Genomic DNA, 14,286 nt, shown 5'->3' with positions numbered 1-14,286 from the left:
CCAGTGGTGAGAGGAGGGGCTGGGGAGAAGCCGGAGCTTAGTTTCTCACATTGGCCGCTGCAACATGGCCATTTCGCATTCTGGACGGCCAGAACCCGAAGTGGCCAGACTTCGGGTTCTGGCCATAACATATATGAAATACGGTAAACTACTACAGCACATACACATCCAGTGCTGCAAGTCAGAGCATCGCTTTAGCTTGACACAAATGCACAGTTGTAGGCTGGAATTTCTCCTTAAAGGATAAATGAAGAGAGAGGTTTAAGGAGGCTGCCATGTTTATTTCCTTTTAAGCAATACCAGATGCCTGGCAGCCCTGCTGACACTCTGCCTCTAATACCTTCAGCCCTAGACCCTGAAGAAGCATGCAGCAGATCAGGTATTTCTGACATTATTGTCAGATCTGACAAGATTAGCTGCATGCTTGTTTCTGGCGTTATACAGACACTTCTGCAGCCAAACAGACCAGCAGGGTTGCCAGGCAACTGGTATTGTTTAAAAGGAAATAAACATGGAAGCCTCCATAGTCTTCTCACTTCAGTTGCCCTTTAAACTTTTTATATCCTACTGACATTTCTGCAAATCTCTCCTAATGTGTAACATTACTAAGAACAAAAGCTGAACTTAAAGAGAACCTTAACTGGCCTTAAAAATAACTTTTAATAAGTTAACTTACCTGGGGCTTCTACCAGCCCTCTGCAGACATCCTATGCCGGGACAAACCGATCCTTGGTCCCCCACAGCAAGATAGTTAAGTTTTCAGGCCACTATGTGGCCCTGGCCATGCGGCCTTGCTCACGTCACCGTCCTGTGCATGCGAAGTACAAGAAAATCTCGTACTGCACATGTGCAGGATGGTGGCAATTGTGGCGTGAGCGAGGACGCAGTGGCTCAAACAAAACCAGCTCGCTGCAAGCGACTGGAGGATCGGTTTGTGCCGGTGCGGGCACAGGATGCCTGCAGGGCGCCGGAAGAAGCCCCAGGCAAGTTCATTTTTTTTTTTTTTGTCAATTAAGGTTCCCTTTAAACTTGGCAACCTGGACAGTTTGACTATACTGAACCAAGGCTTAACTGCTTGACTACCACATCACGCCAATTGACATGGCCACGGCGGCAGCCCCAGGACCGCCTAACGTCGATTGGCGTAAAGTCCTGGGGCTTTGTTTTGCAGCAGATTGCGCATCTTCTGCTTGATAGGCAGAGCTCTGCTCCACCTTCAGTCTCCCAGCAGCGATCGCCGCTCGGAGACTGTTAGACAGGGAAACGCTGTCTAATTACTGTGTACAGCGCTGCAATGTACAGCAGGCTGTCCCCTTGATGCCTATGACAGCCGATCACAGTGTTTGGCTGGCTGGGGAGCGAGGGTTTAGCTAAAAAAAAATAAAAAAAGGAAATTTATTTAAAAATACAAAAATATTTACAAAAACAAACAAACACTGGGGGAGGGATCAGATCCCACCAACAGAGAGCTCTCTTGGTAGGGAGAAAGGGGGGGGGGGAATAACTTGTGTGCTGTGTTGTGCAGCCCTGCAGCTTGGCTGTAAAGCTGCAGTGGCCCATTTAAAAAAAATGGCCTGTTCTTTAGGGGGGTAAAGCCTGTTGTCCTGAAGTGGTTAAGGATTATTTTCACCTTTTAATATATTTTTTTTCCTTATTTTTTGGATACTGTGCATGAGTGTAGCTAGTAAGGTGCAGGTCGTGCACTTGCCCCCTCTTCAATAAAAACAAATGCAGTTCTTCATGTTAACAGAGGTAAGATTGCTTTCTTCCAGCTTATTATTATTATTCCGTTATTCTTTTTCTTATCCTTTTTCATGAGTAAAATCAAGAGCAGTCCAGCAGCAACAATTGTAAATAAAAAGTAAATGGAAAAGATCAGTAATCATTTTTTATTTAGGCCTCTTTCACAGTGGGACGGTGCGTTTGATGCGACGTTAAAGTCGCACAACATGCCCCTAACAAAGCGCAGGTAGGTTATGAAATTGGACGTTATTTTGCATTGCGTTGTGTCTCTTGGTGCGCTGTTTTCGTCGCATACTGATGGAACGAATACGGCGCATGCGTTACGTTTAAAAAAAAAAAAAAAACATTACTGAGCATGTGCAACACACAACGCAGCAAATTTATCACAGACTTTGTATTGCTGTGCGTTAGTCTGCGTTATACATTTTTATAACTTGCGACTTTAACGTCCCACTGTGAAAGAGGCCTTAGAGTTTTTGATAGCGGTATTGGAGAAAATATGTTACAATGACAATTTACCTGCATCTATTGCACCCGCCTCATACGTTTGTAATGTCAGTCAAAGAGTTTAGCAAAAAATCTCTGTGATGTTTACACTCCCCCCCGTTTCCCATATACTCATGCACTGCACAGGTTATACTTATACATGATTATACACAAGTTGTTTATACAATAATGATTATTAGATTTAGTTCTACTTCTATAGTTGGGCAGTTGAGCAGGTATATATTGTTTTCATATATCTGGTACACACAAGTTTGTGGTACACTCCAACCATTTTCAATCTTATTACAGGCTGGGCAGGGTAATAGGAGCCCCACATGGCTTTTATAATCCTACTGGGAGGCCATAAGACAGGTTAAATATTTTATTGCACAGGGAGGAACTGCAAAGATTCAGTGTTGCAGTGGGATAAAGTGGGCTGGTCAGGTGCTCTCCTATATGTTAAGTAGGGAACTCCCACTCCACTGGCAATAAGGTAATACTGGCTGCTTCCAGGCAGGATCTCTGAATATATTTACTGAAAAAAGTACAGATATGCACAAAATATTGTACTGTGATAATGAATGCAAATTCACTATCTTATGCATCAAAACTTAAAGGACCACTATTGCGAAAAAGCTAAAATTTAAAATAAATGTAAACACAAACAAATGAGAAAGACGTTTCTTCCAGAGTAAAATGAGCCATAAATAACCTTTCTCCTATGTTGCTGTCACTTATAGCAGTTACTAGAAATCTGACAGAACCAACAAGTTTTGGACTAGCCCATCTCTTCAAGGGGGATTCTCAGGGTTTTCTTTATTTTCAAAAGCACTTAGTAAATGGCAGTTGCTCCGTCCAACTGCCCAAAAAAGTGGGCAGTGAGCAGGGAGGCTGAGCAGTTGTATACATCTTTTGCAGAGAGTGTCATTATAAACAATAAAGACCATGCTAAGAATCCCCCATGAGAAGATGGACTAGTACAAAACCTTGTCGGTAATGTCTGTTTTCGACTGCCTTTTGTAAGTGACAGCAGCATAGGAAAAAGGGTAATTTATGGTTCATTTTACTCTGGAAGAAACGTACTTCTCTTTGGAATGTGTTTACAAGTATTTTAAATTTTAGCATTTACGCGATAGTGGTCCTTTAAGAAGTTTAACAAGGGCTTTATATTTTTGTTCTTTGAAAAGTGTGCCATGGCTGGCCAAGAGCAATGTGAAGAGGATGCTACTTAATATTTTGTCCACTTTTATCCCATTCACTACCTACAGTATCCCCTAAAGGACTATTATCATTAACCTAGTTTATTTACTAAGCATCAGTGAACAGACAGAAAGGAGTAGAACATCTGCTGGGGAGTGCAAGACTGCACCCCGGAGAATATGGTTGGTCACTAGAATTGTCCTTGCTGCATGGTTGGTGGTGCAGTCTACAATCAATGCTGTAACTGCTCTATTTATAAATAGCACCTTACAGACATTTTTCAGCCAAGTGTCCTTTTGCAGGAGATAGATAGATAGATAGATAGATAGATAGATAGATAGATAGATAGATAGATAGATAGATATATAGATAGATAGATAGATAGATAGATATACACACACAGTACACCATTTTTACAACAAATAATAATACAATAATACATCCAAAATAAACCATGTGATAAACAGGGGCCTAATGCCTAAGGTAGCTATAAACAAGTAATAAAAGAAAGGGGAATAACTCTATGGACAGATGTAGGTTGCAGACAGAATGTTTGTTGAACAAGTTTAACTACCGAAAAGCTCAGCCAGATAGTATATTTTTTTTGTGTCACTACAGATTACAGTGAACCTAAATTGACCCCCCAAAAAAGATTTTCACTTACATGGGGCTTCTACTAGCCCCCTGCAGCCTCCCTGTGCCTGCGCCAGGACAAACTGATCCTCCTGTCCCCCACAGTGTGTCAGTTTTGTTTATGGGCGACTGGCCAGTTGATGGCCACTGCGCCTGCACGTCCCTAGCTGCGCACATCCTTGATCATGCCCCCCGTTGCGCAGGGGCAGTGGCCGACTGTCGCCCAAAAAATGAAATTGACTCGCTTCTGTCCCGGCACGGGTACAGGGTGGCTGCAGGGGGCTAGTAGAAGCCCCAGGTAAATGAAACTTTTTTTGTGTCAGTTTAGCATGGGCAAACTTGGCCCTCCAGCTGTTAAGGAACTACAAGTCCCACAATGCATTGCAGGAGTCTGACAGCCACAGTCATGACTCAAAGGCAAATGCATTGTAGTTCCGTAACGGCTGGAGGGCTGAGTTTGCCCATGCCTGGTTAATTTTAGGAGTGGAATCTCCCTCTTGTGTTGTGCAATCAGGAGACTTTTCCACACTGGTGCAGCTGTATTATTCCACTATAAAGACAAAAGACAGCGCTCACTATGTATACGTTTATCGGCCGAATGGCCACATGAACAGGTCTCAAATGGTGTGGTTGGCTGTTCAATTAAGAAACAGACTTTATAGACTTTACAGACAAAATAGACTTTAAAAAGGAACAGTAAGGCTTTGTTCACATTATAAATCGCAAGCGTGATCGCAAGCACGTTATTGTGCACAATTTTTTCAAGCGATTCCCGGCGTGTTCTGAGCGTTGGGCGATTTTGTGTAATCGCTTTTGATGAGCTATTGAGATTTTCACTTCCTGACGTCAGTCAGGAAGTGAACTCTGACCCGGAAAAAAATAAATACAATGTATTCTTAAAAGCGCTCAGGGAATCGCTATACAATGGGCTTTTGCAAGTGCTTAGCAATTTCCCTATACCTTCCATTAAAGGAGAACTGTAGTGAGAGGGATATGGAGGCTACCATATTTATTTACTTTTAAGCAATACCAGTTGCCTGGCTGCCCTGATGGTCTATTTGCCTAAAGAAGTGTCTGAATCACACCAGAAACTAGCATGCAGCTAATCTTGTCATATCTGTCTAATTTGTCAGAAACACCTGATCTGCTGCATGCTTATCAGGGCCTATGGCTGAAAGTATTAGAGGCAGAGGATTAGCTGAATAGCCAGGCAACTGGTATTGCTTAAAAGGAAATAAATATGGCAGCCTCCATATACCTCTCACTACAGTTCTCCTTTAAGCCAAAGAACTCAGAAAATGGTACAGGCAGCGCTTTTGGAAGCAGATCGTAATTGAACCGCTCATATGTGAACACTCTCATAGGGAATCATTGCACAAGCGCTTTTAGGGCGATTTCTAAAATTTAGTTAAAAAATAAATGCTTACAAATAAAAAATAAACAGGGCACCAGTGATCAGAGCCCACCAACAGAAAGCTCTGTTGGTGGGTAGAAAAGGAAGGGGAGATTCATTTGTGTGCTCAGTAGCATAGCTCTGCAGAGAGCTTTTAAAGCTGCAGAGCACTAATTTGTATAAATTAAAAAAAAAAATAGCCTGGGGTGTAAGCCTATGGTCCTGGACTGGTTAAACCAGGGTTTATCTTCAGGTGTATTGGTTGCACCCCCACATATGGTCCTGTAGTGGGTAATAGTCCATCAAACACATTAACAGTTATTTATGTAATTATTGTGCATTTATTACAAGATGACATAATCCACAGCATGTTCAGGGTCCATAGTTACATAGCTATTTTGGTTGAAAAAAGACATACGTCCATCGAGTTCAACCAGTACAAAGTACAACTCCAGCCCGTCCCCCACATACCCCTGTTGATCCAGAGGAAGGCGAAAAAACCCTTACAAGGCATGGGGCCAATTAGCCCCAAAAGGGAAAAAATCCTTCCCGACTCCAGATAGCAATCAGATAAAATCCCTGGATCAACATCATTAGGCATTACCTAGTAATTGTAGCCATGGATGTCTTTCAACGCAAGGAAAGCATCTAAGCCCCCTTTAAATGCAGGTATAGAGTTTGCCATAACGACTTCCTGTGGCAATGCATTCCACATCTTAATCACTCTTACTGTAAAGAACCCTTTCCTAAATAAATGGCTAAAACGTTTTTCCTCCATGCGCAGCTCATGTCCTCTAGTCCTTTGAGAAGGCCTAGGGACAAAAAGCTCATCCGCCAAGCTATTATATTGCCCTCTGATGTATTTATACATGTTAATTAGATCTCCTCTAAGGCGTCTTTTCTCTAGACTAAATAAACCCAGTTTATCTAACCTTTCTTGGTAAGCGAGACCTTCCATCCCACGTATCAATTTTGTTGCTCGTCTCTGCACCTGCTCTAAAACTGCAATATCTTTTTTGTAATGTGGTGCCCAGAACTGAATTCCATATTCCAGATGTGGCCTTACTAGAGAGTTAAACAGGGGCAATATTATGCTAGCATCTCGAGTTTTTATTTCCCTTTTAATGCATCCCAAAATTTTGTTCGCTTTAGCTGCAGCGGCTTGGCATTGAGTACGATTATTTAGTGATTTCATTAACAGTCACAAAAAGGAAATCTAACTCCAACCATAGTCATAATCTATTGTTCTTAACCTCGAACACTGCCACTTCAGCGCAGGAGACTTGGGCGCACAGATAGTAACTTTGGGCGCTGTTAGAAAACGGAGCTGAAGTTAGTTTTAAAGGACTTATGAGACCTGTTTGCTCAAAAAAAAATTAAAAAAGTTAGATACCTGTGTCAGTTTGTGAGGCACTGAGGACGCCGTCCACGCCCTCCGTGCCGTTCTGCCGGGTCCCCGCCGCTCAGTATCCCCCCAAACGTCCCCTGACCGCATGGCCCGGGCTCTTCAGCCTTCACAAAGGTGGCCGCCAGAGCTGGAAACAGCCTGTTACGTGGATCGGGGGGTTGGCCTTAGAGCTGCGCAGCCGCACTCGCGGCTATGCGGACTGCACAGCCGCGGCCAACTCCGGCGGCCATCTTTGTGAAGGCTGAAGAGCCCGACCCGGGCGACATTCGGGGGGATACTGAGCCGGCGGAACGGCATGGAGGGCGTGGACGGCGTCCTCCGTGCCTCACAAACTGACACAGGTATCTAACTTTTTTTTTTTGAGCAAACCGGCCTCGTAAGTCCTTTAAAACATAATTCAACCTCCAGCAATTGCTGGAAGCCGAATTATTTCATTCCCCACTATCCATAGCGGCCTGGAGGGGGAATAGTATTTAAGCGGTCGGGAACTTGTGCAGTAGCAGGATTAGCCATATACAGGATGTATCCTGCGCCCAAGCCTCCTGCACCGATTGCTCTCATACGCTCTTAACTTCCCTGGCAGTATGATTTGTTCCTGATTTTAGGGTCTAAAAGCTGTACAATTTTTTTCATGTGCTTTTAGACCCAAAAAGCAGGACAAAAATCATACCACAGAGAGTCTGCAGCAGCCCCTACACTTTACTTACCTCCTCAAGATCCAGTACGGCTATTCTTCCTCCCATCCTCTTGGTGTCCCTCTACCTCAGGGCTGCCCAATAGGTCAATCGCGATCTACCGGTAGATCGCGGCCTCATCCCATTGACTTTTGCAGCCGCGGTCTATCAGATTCTACTGCTGGCCGCTGATCTCGTGGGGAGGAGAGAGGCGCGGCTGAGAGGCCAGGGCAGCTCTGCCATGAACCAGTGTCATGGCTGGGGGTGGCGCTGGAAGCAATACTTCCGCCTCCACTTTTACTGCCCGCCGCAACCTACTCCAGCAGCACCTCTCAGCCGCTGAATTGGGAGTGAAGACCAGGACGCCACTGCTGGAGCTGGAGGCAGGTAAGTTATAATGTGTGCCGGCCTTACCCCTAGCTAACCTAAAGGCACATATGCCCTGCTAACCTATACTACAGGCACAGATGCTCAGCTAACCTATACTGAGGCACATATACCCTGCTACCTATACTGAGGCACATATACTAATGGTTCGTAACTAACCTATACTGAAGGGACCTATACCTAACTACCTTTCCGGGGAACAAACCGCGATGCCATCTCAGGGATCAAGAGCTGCACACACTGCATTACCAGTAAACATGTGTGTTAACAGTTAACAGTAGCAGTGAAGCATACTTTGCACTCACTGTATGTTTCACTCCACCCAACGCAAGGCATTGTAACGTGCATCATCACTTTCCTTACTCACTGCATTGCATTCCTGTTTTCACAGGGAACACAATGCAACAGCTACTGTGAACATGGCCTAAGAGAAATGAAGAGAAATTAGCCTATCAATAACTAATTAATTCCAGGGGTGGATGCCATCTGTACTTGGTATATTACCAATTTGGATTTTATTTAAATGCACCTGCACACCTTTCTATGTTAAAGGGACTCCGAGCTCTAACTAAAATCAAAATCTGAACTTACCTGGGGCTTTCTCAAGCCCACCGTAGGTCGGGAGGTCCCTCTGCATCCATCTGGCTCTTCTCTCAAGCCTTGGTCAGAAATGGCTCCCCGGCGGCTCCGGGCCCAAGTGTCAGGCTCCTTCTTCCTGAAAGCTGACGTCAGTCGTCACCACACCGGTGTAGTGACAGAATGAGCAGCCTCGCATGCGCAGTAGGAGCCTGCGCCCCATTAAATTGTGCAGCCACGTAAAACGTACTAAATATCTCCGCTTCCGCAGCACGTACACACCCGAAATTTCAGGGTAGGGAGAGGAGCCCCCGATCTAGCTCTGTGCCGAATTGCAGCCCCCGACCCCGCTAGTTCCCGAGATAGGTTTGCTGTAATCAGTCTCGGGAACCAGCGGGGCTCGGGGGCTGCAATTTGGCACAGAGCTAGATCGGGGGGTCCCCTCCCTACCCTGAAAATTTCAGGTGTGTACGTGCTGTAGAAGCGGAGATATTTCAGGAAAATACCATCTAACTTCCCACTGAGCATGCGTGATACTCAGTGAGGAAGGGAGCTTCCGGGCTGCACATTGTGATATTACACCGGCCGCCTCGCGTCGTCACGCCGGCCGCCATGGTGACGACTGACGTCAGCTTTCAGGAAAGAGCAGCTTGACACTCGGGCCCAGTGTCACCGGGGAGCCATTTCTGACCAAGGCCTGGGAGAAGAGCCAGATGGCCCCCGAGGGACCTCCCAACCTACGGTGGGCTGGAGAAAGCCCCAGGTAAGTTCAGATTTTGATTTTAGTTAGAGCTCGGAGTTCCTTTAAGCAATTGATGAGGAATGTGGTAGACTGGGAACAAACCACAACTGTATTATGACACAGAGACGTCTCCCTGTCTGAAAACTCTGGTTTAGTTTAACCTTCCTGGCGGTAACCCCGAACGTAGTTCAGGGTAAGCCGCGCAGGAGGTTTTCTCCGGCCCTGCTCGGCGGATTTTAAATTTTTTTTTGCTGGACACAGCTAGCACTTTGCTAGCTGCGTCAGCACACCGATCGCCGCCGCCCCACGCCCGATCGCCGCTATCCGTTGCGGCGCACGCCTCCCCCCCCCCCAGACCCCGAGCGCTGCCTGGCCAATCAGTGCCAGGCAGCGCCGAGGGGTGGATCGGGACTCCCAATGACGTCACGCCATGGCGACAGGGGAAGCCTTCCAGGAAATCCCGTTCTTTGAACGCAATTTCCTGATCGGAGATCGCCGAAGGTGATCGAAGCGAGCGGGGGGATGCCGCTGAGCAGCGGCTATCATGTAGCGAGCCCTGGGCTCGCTACATGATTTAACAAAAAAAAAAAAAACTGCCGCGCTGCCTCCTGGCGGAATTTTTCATACCGCAAGGAGGGTTAAACTCCCACATTCAGTTTTGCTATCTCACCTATTACAAGTACTATTTTGAACCTGCTTTATTCTAGAAATTATCTGTAAGTTTTCGTATCCAATTTTTTATATTCCAATCTGCAAACCTTAGTTTCTAAACGGTTTTCCCTTTTGTTCTGTTAAATGCCAAGTAAAATGTTTCCAAACTGATGATTGACAAATTATTATTCCCCAAGTACTCCAGAGCTGCTGCAGTAGTCTTCCTGTGTCATTTATGTCTGATAAACACTCCAGTAAGGCAAAAACCAGGACTCTCAGAGAAATACTTTGCACACACGAGGAGAATACAAGCATCAAACGCCATCCATGGTGGTATTGAAATCCAGTTGCCTTGAAACTCTATCCCACGTAAAAGTTTTGCTATACACTAGATCAAAGATTCACAAATCATGGGATAGTAAATCTATACATCTAATATGGTAAGCAACACAGGCTGATACTATGAGCAAATTTCTCAATCACTAAGGCAGGGATCACACTTGAATTCACAGAAAACCAATTTTCCCATGCACCTTTTTTTTTGTGTTTTTCACACATCAGAAGTCACCTATCAGTTTCAAGATAAATTAATAAACCAATCTGGGGATAGGAAAAACATTTTACAAAAGAAAATATCTAACCCAAAGAAATGAGCATTAATGGTGCCAGAAATGTATTCAAGGTGCGTACCCCAAACACAATTTAAAGAAACTAAAAAAGTCATTGCAGATGGGCTGTGGAGTTGTGGATAAGGATAGAAAGTAATGGCTCAGACACACCAAGCGCTTTTCTGAGCACTTTTTGGCCTCCAGAGCTTTCTGAGAGCTTTTTTAAAAACACCTCTTCCATTGACTTCCATTAATTTCCATTAAAATTGCTGTAAAATCATGCGATTTTAATGGAAGTCAATGGGAGCGAATCAGAAAGCTGTGGAGGCCAAAGAAGCGCTCAAAAAAGTGCTTATAGTGTGTCTGAGCCCTAATGGTGCCCATACACGATACAATCAAAATGTTTGATTTCACTGTTTATTCGATCTAAATGATCGATTTGAATGAAAGTTGAAAATATATTTTTTTCGATCAAGAAATTTGAACGATTATCCCATTTTTTCGAGAAAAATCTGATTGGACATGCTAGAAAAATCTTTTTATTCGATCTAACGGAATAATCGAACTAAATTACCTAATCCCAAAAAAAAAAAAATGAAAAAAATGTACCATGAATGGCCACCATAAGAGTGATTAAAATACCACGGGAAGTAGCTATGGCAAATTCTATATCTGCGTTTAAGGGGGGCTTAGATAGATGCTTTCCTTGCTTTTTTGCTATTTTTTTCCTTGCCGATTGCTATCTGCAGTCGGGAAGGAATTTTTTCCCTTATGGGGCTAATTGGACCATGTCTTGTAAGGGCTCATTCACACTAATGCCCTTTTTTCCAGCACAGGCGATTTTCAAAATTGCCCACAAAACGCTTGCGCACTGAATATCTATGAGAAGGTTCATATCAGTACGTTGGTGCCTGTACCATGTTTGGGGCGTTTAGCTATGTTTCTATACCTTCCATTATAGCAAAAACGCTCACAAAACCGCTTTATTTGGCGATTACATTCACATTTTTTTAGTATAAATACTTTCTATTTATTCTTTTCCGGGTCAAAGAGTTCACTTCCTGACTTGCGTCTGGGAGTGAATGACAAAACCGCTCTGGAAAAGTGCTTAGAAAATAACTTTTACCAAAACCGCAGCGTGCAGTGGAGCATCGAGAAGGGGGGGGGGGGGGAGAAACCCGCCGCATAAAATCGCAAAACGCTTGCGATTTTAGATGTGAACTAGGCCTAGAATTTTTTGCTTTCCTTTGGATCAACAGGATATGTGAGGGTGCAGGCTGGTGTACTTATTTTCTGGTTCAACTCGATGGACGTATGTCTTGTTTTCAACCTAAATAACTATGCAACTATGGATAATGTAAAGTGCACAATACAAATGGACCAATGAATGGGCAAGGATTTGTAAGTATTCACAACAAGAGGAACAGAAGCCACTGCAGTAAATTTAAATAAATGAGGGCTTGCAAAGAAAGCATATTTAGGAGTAACGCATCATGGGAAACCACAGCGGCTCACTCAAAGCTGAATTATCGCAAAAAGCTTCTGTTCTAACAAGGCAAATTACACTTTTCTGAAGTATGGTGCCCAAAACGAGTTTGGTGCTCCAGATGTGTCCTCACTAGAGATTGATACACAAGTACTCGTAGTATACTAGCATCTCATGTTTTTATTTCCTGTTTAACGAATCTCAACACTTTATTTGCTCTTGTTGCTGTTTGACATATGGTTGGTTAAATTATTACTGATCAGTATTCTAAAGTCATTCTTCAAATCTGATGTTCCCAGGAGGCCAAACTAAGTTAGAGCACAAATATATTTCACAGTGTCACAACATGCAGGAGAGTCTGAGGAGGCTGATCTGAAGAGGTAACAGGTAGCTTGTTGCTGTAACATAACTAGCAGTCAGGGAGATATGTATACACTACTCCTAGCCGCTTGTGATGTTCCACTCCTGGAAACATCTACTTCCTAGGCTGCTGTGTGCTGTCCATGCTGGGAGGGAGAGACACTGATAAAGATCCTGATAATACCTTTGTAAACAGTCAGAGAAGTGAAGACAAACACATGCTCTAATCTTAACCCCCTTACCACCATCTAAAGGGGCCCATACACTGGTCGATTTCAGCCATTGATTGATTCTATAAAATTGATCGATCAGAAATCGATTCTATCAAATCTCGATCAGAAATCGATTCTATCAAATCTATCAATCGATTTGTGGCCAATTTTGATCGATTTGATCTGACAGGTTGGAAAATCTAGGTCGATTTGTTGCTGGCAGCAGATCGATGGCCCATAAGACTTGCATTGGATCTAATGGTCCAATCAGGGGCGTAGCAATCGCCATAGCAACCATAGCCATTGCTATGGGGCTCGCCCGAGCCCTACATCACAGGGGGCCCACAGCAGTGTTGCCACGGGCCCCTCTGAGCAGGAGGAGCGTAGCGCAGTGGAGCAGTGGGCAGTGGCAGAGAAGGGGGGCCATCTCTCCCCCCTTCCCTCACCTTAGGGCTCTTCCTCCCTCGCTCTCTCCTCCGGAACTAAGTGCTGTGCGGCGTTTGGCAGAGGGGCTGAACTTACCTCAGTCTCGCTCCAGCGCCGGAAGTTCTGATCTGGTGCCGCTGCTCTGGTCTAGATCAGACTAGCGGCAAATCATCCCACGCTGCAAGGAGACGCAGGTAAGTTCCGCCCACTGCCCAGCCACCGCACAAGACTTAGTTATGGAGGGGAGAGTGAGGGGAGGAGAGCCCTAAGGTGAGGGAAGGAGGGGGAGATGGCCCCCCCTTCCCCACAGCTCTCTTTCTCTGCGCTGTTCCCCTCCTGCTGGGGGGGGGGGGGACACACCTGGCTACCTATTCTGGGGACATATACCCCTGCCTACATATACTGGGGACATATACACCTGCCTACATGTACTGGGGACATATACCCCCGACTACATATACTGGGCACATATACCCCTGGCTACATATACCCCTGACTACATATACTGGGGACATATACCTCTGGCAACATATACTCGGGACACTGGCTGTTTGTCATTATGTGCATTTACTAGTGAAAAGCTGTCTGATGTGCATTTACTGGTGAAAAGCTGTCTCTCATTACGTGCATTGAGGCCTGGTGCACACCAGAGGAGTTTTTTCTGAGCGGTTTGAGTTTTTAAATCTGCTGCTAATGTTATCCTATGTGTCTGTGCACACTGGAGCTATGTAAAAAGCCCCATAGCATTACATTGGGAAGAGCTTTTAGAGGTTTCAAAAGCTCTTCCCAATGTAATGCTATGGGGTTTTTTACAAAACCTCATTGCTCCAGTGTGCACAGACACATAGGATAACATTAGCAGCAGATTTAAAAACTCAAAACGCTCAGAAAAACTCCTCTGGTGTGCCCCAGGCCTTACTGGTGAAACGATGTCTCTTATGTGCATTTAGCGGGGAAACGCTCTCTCATTACTTGCATTTACTGGGGAAACGCTGTCTGTCATTATGTGCATTTACTTCATTTTTTTTATGTCACTACATTAGCTAGTATTCCAATTGTGAAAGCACCACTGGAGCTTGATGTGCAGTGATCAACCCTGGAGTGCACAGGGTATTGTATCAAATAAGTTATTAGAATCCGCACCATCTAAAATCACAGAATTTATTTAGTTTTCTTTAAAATCCATCAGAGGCATAAGCAAGTGTGGTCCGGGTCACCATGACGCACGGCGTTTCTGAGTATAGCTCTTTCTTCAGATGGTAAAGGAGTGTGTTGCCTTTACCATCTGAAGAAAGAGCTAT

Source organism: Hyperolius riggenbachi, chromosome 11, assembly GCF_040937935.1.
Source record: "Hyperolius riggenbachi isolate aHypRig1 chromosome 11, aHypRig1.pri, whole genome shotgun sequence".
Taxonomy (NCBI): domain Eukaryota; kingdom Metazoa; phylum Chordata; class Amphibia; order Anura; family Hyperoliidae; genus Hyperolius; species Hyperolius riggenbachi.
The sequence above is the reverse complement of the archived record's forward strand: the minus strand, read 5'-3'. Positions refer to the sequence as shown.